This window comes from Triticum dicoccoides, chromosome 4B (genome assembly GCF_002162155.2).
Source record: "Triticum dicoccoides isolate Atlit2015 ecotype Zavitan chromosome 4B, WEW_v2.0, whole genome shotgun sequence".
NCBI classification, from domain to species: domain Eukaryota; kingdom Viridiplantae; phylum Streptophyta; class Magnoliopsida; order Poales; family Poaceae; genus Triticum; species Triticum dicoccoides.
In genome coordinates, this window is record NC_041387.1 from 382,307,885 (window position 1) to 382,312,076 (window position 4,192).

General features: G+C 46.3%; 1 long non-coding RNA gene across 1 annotated transcript; it reads right to left on the bottom strand.

The window, feature by feature from the left end:
* Positions 1-271: 271 nt before the first annotated feature.
* Positions 272-1,672, bottom strand: LOC119293652. The gene is made up of 4 exons (XR_005143174.1): positions 1,519-1,672; positions 1,201-1,424; positions 780-997; positions 272-692 (listed from the first exon to the last, which is right to left on the bottom strand). It is a non-coding gene; the product is annotated as an uncharacterized LOC119293652 (long non-coding RNA).
* Between the last annotated feature and the right edge of the window lie 2,520 nt (positions 1,673-4,192).

The window sequence follows — 4,192 nt, forward strand, 5'->3', positions numbered from 1 at the left end:
AAATCGTCTGAATCATTGACTAAACTCTCAAAAATATATTCTTTAAGGTCGGGTAAAAGGGCACTCGATCGAACTCCTTCGTGCGCCCTTACCCACAAATTGACGAGGTGTCGCGGAGGACATCAGTGCGCTTCTTCACTCCTACGCCCCATGGTATGAACAACCAAAATTCTAAATGATCCAATTAGACCAAAATGAGACTCAACTTGGACTAAATTGTAACTATCAGTGAATTAACGATTAACATAGATATAATAGAGAAAAATGATACTTGAATTACTGACAAACATAAATATGATAGAGAAAAATGCCATAGCAAGGCGTGCGTATGCATTAGTAAGTTAGATGTTTAGAGTAATATAAATTACTAAGCTGATAGTACATAATTAATTTCCACAGCTCTGGCTACTAAGCACTGATAGAAGGGAAAAACAAAGAAAATCTGTGACATAAACCATGCTTCCTGCTTGTACAGATTAATCACAGTTCCACAGGATGTTCAGGAGCAGCTTTCTCGGCAACATGTAACACAATCCTGGGATTGGTTCATGTGTTCTTTCGATGCCCTCCCACTCCGCGGATTGTTGCCTGTGCTCACTTATGTACCATCCATTATCACTTGATCAAAGTAGATGTTTCATTGTTGGGCACTCACAGCGACATGTCCGTGTATTTCCTTTTTTTGGTTTCCCCTGAAAGTACAAGTCAAGCAGCCGATTTTCAGTGCATTTTCCATCAAACAAGTCTGATTTGGGATGATGAATTTGATTAGGACTCACCAAGCATCCAGATACTATGTCCTGCATACATTTGGTTCTCTCGAGATTGAGCCTACCTTTTCCGTATCTTATTCCGAATTCAATCTCCCATGAATATAGATTGGTAGTAATATGCCTCTCCCAACGAATCGAAGCTGCTACCGACAGCAGGTACTACCACAGTATCACTTTTCATCTTTGCATATCCTCTCATGGTTTTTTGAGGGCGCATACGAACCCTGAAATACTGAGAATGATTTAACTGAACCTGCACAGGGATGTCTATTTTTTCTAAACAAGGTACCGCAACATATGAGGAGCATACAAAGCAAGTCATACTTTAAGTGATCTAAATAGTCCAGATGAATCTCATCACAGCATGCACCGAGTTAACCATGATCAAGACGAAAACTCTGGTGTCACTAGGTTGAATCCACTTTACCTTTTTGTCCAGCCGAGGGCTTGAGGATCATCCTTTCCAGTTGACTGTTTAGAAACAGCCGTCGACAAGCTCAATGCATGACAGTTGTTGTTGATGGCCAGTTGTAGGGTATGGGGCGCATCGCCCACATCTCCCTTGCTCGATTCAGCAGCGGATTGCGTCACAATACGTTCTGGCTCACCATCCGGCGTCAAGTCGCCGCCGCCAAGATCCGACAAGGGAACCTGCGATACAACGATAACATCCAGACATCCGAAAGTTGGCTGCCGCAAAAGATTCAAAACCACTGCTCGGCAGACAGCGGGCTACAGGGCATACCTGTCGACCGGATCTGACAGGAACTCGACTCCATCGCTGGCCTCCTCCGCGGTCGCCATGAGCGCTCAGCAGATCACTCAAATGGTCATGCTTTTTTACTCTTCTCGAGAAAAATTTGGTGGTGGGCTCGTGTTGTCATTTATTTTTTCTCTGTCAATGCGTTCGCCGTTGCGTGGACGGAACAGTTGGCCGTGACATTTATGTACTAACAGTACAGTTGTAGGACCTGCCGTTGGAACCGGATCCTCTAACATCCTCAAGGGATGTCACGTAAGCTACAACAACCGTGACATCTCTCCTTCACATCCATATGGTTAAGCCTAAAATGATTATAATTAAGTTGCAAATTACAAATCTACTGTATACATTTACAAAAATTACATACAAACAAAATTATGGTGCAATAAAAATATTTTTTGATTTATTTTTATATATGCTACAGTAAATCCGCACATTAGTTGCTACAGTAACTCTGACATTCATTCTTCGTTTTACACACGCATTTCACTGTAGCTTCATGACATCCCTTGAGGATGTTAGAGGATCCACTTCCCCTGTCGTTATCCCCCGCCGGATACGATTAGCCCAAGTCTCACAGGCCATCGCGTGAGACCCTTCCTGATGGATGACACGTGGCGAGGTTGATCTCAAAGCACGTAATCCCATATTGCCCACTTTCCCATTCCCGATTCCAATTACGTATGTATCCTTTTTTAACACCAATCAGGTATGTATCCTTATTAACCTGTTGTAGAGATACCTACGTAACTCATACCCCACGAGTTAGGGTTCGCATGCTGCTCTCATCCATGGCGGCGCCGGATGACCTCATCCCCGGCGGCCGCACAGTACCATGCGACCAAGACCTGTCGTCGATGGCCATGCCCAACGAACTCGTCGCTAGCGACCGCGTGGCTTCATGCTACCACGACTCCACATCCATGGTCGCTGCGCCCAGCGATCTCGTCTCTAGTGTTCGTACGACATGATGGTAGGATGCCTTCTCGCCCATGGGTGTGCCGAACGGTCTCGTCGCCCATAGAGCGCAATGGCAACCGTGGGGCAAGATGCATCCGGCTGCTATGTGACGCCGAACATATAGTACCTCCGTCCGAAAATACTTGTCATCAAAATGAATAAAAAGACATGTATCTAGAACTAATATACGTCTAGATATATCCCTTTTTATTCATTTTGATGACAAGTATTTCCGGACAGAGGGAGTATGTATTTTCTTATGCATGCTTCTGAAACCATATGATTGTACTAAGAGCTTGTTGCAAATAGCGAACACTATGATATCATACACAAGAGAAACAGTAAATGAAAATATTTATACTACTTCAGAATACGTGAATTCCACTTGCCTTACAATCCTGTTCAAGCGTAGGAATTCATATGCAATGTGTACACAAGCCTGTTGATCAAATAAGCTGCACCACATGTCTTACAAGCCTGTTCAAGTTAAGCAGTACACCGAGAAAATTTGACGCCAATACCTTGTGTACTGCTTAACTTGCAGACGACTATGTGTCACTCAATTAAACATCTCTTTCTCCCCCTCTCGTTTGATTAAAGAGAAAAGTACACCAATCTTTTAGTTTGGTGAAGCCACGGCAATTTACACTCGAATTGTTTTGCCAATGAAGCAACTATATGTATGTCAGAAGGGTGAGTTCATACATCGGCTGTCCGGCGCACTTGCAGCGCTGGAAAGGAACATGTGGATGACAAGCTAATGCGTGCATCTTGGTGCCCGGCTGCTGTCGAGGAGTTAGTCTGGTCCGGCGAGGACGTATTGACGCATGACCACCGTCAACAAGGGGTCATCTTTCAGCATAGCCGCCGTCGACAAGGAGTATGCCTAGCAATCAGCATCGGCTTTTGGCGCGTGACCAGCACGAACGTAAAGTCGTACTCCTTTCATTTCGATTTACTCGTCGTGGTTTTAGTTCAAAGGAAGTACTTTTGTACGTACTTGTTCAAACGTAAGAACTGCAATCAATCGGGAATAGCCGTCCGGATTAGAAGTTAATGGACAAAGTGAGAGTTGGTGCTTTGAGATTGTGAATGTCACGTGTCATCCATTGAGGAGGGTATCACATGATGTGCCTGTGAGACCTAGTCTCATAAAAAAAAATTCCGTATCGACAGTCCCTGTGCATGTGTGCGCATAGCCGAAGAGGCCCACCACATCGCACTTGTTCCATTGAGCCACGTAGCAGGAGTAAACGAGCTCGTCCTCTCTAACGCCGCTCTCAACACAAATGTTCGATCGGCCTTCAGCGGCTAGCGTACGTGCACGCACTTAGGCCAACTCCACCGCACGACCCTATCATGTTCGGATATGTCCGTTTGGGGTAAAGCGGACAAAAAACGGCACTCACGGCACCCACCCGCAGACCCCATCTGATTTTTCTGTCCGTTCGACCCCATTCGCGGCCCAAACTTGGTCTGGCTTTGAGGTGAAAGCGGACACGAAACGGACAACTTTGTGGCGTCCTCGTCCGCTGTATGTCCGGTTGGGCCCATGTGTCATCCTCACCTCTTTCTCCTCCTTTTTTCTCTCTGCCCATGGACGAGCACCGACATCTCCGGCGATGCAGCGAGCGGGGCGAGGCGAGGCGTGGACGGCGGCGAGGCGGGGCGGGGCGGGGCGGGGCGAGGCGCGGCC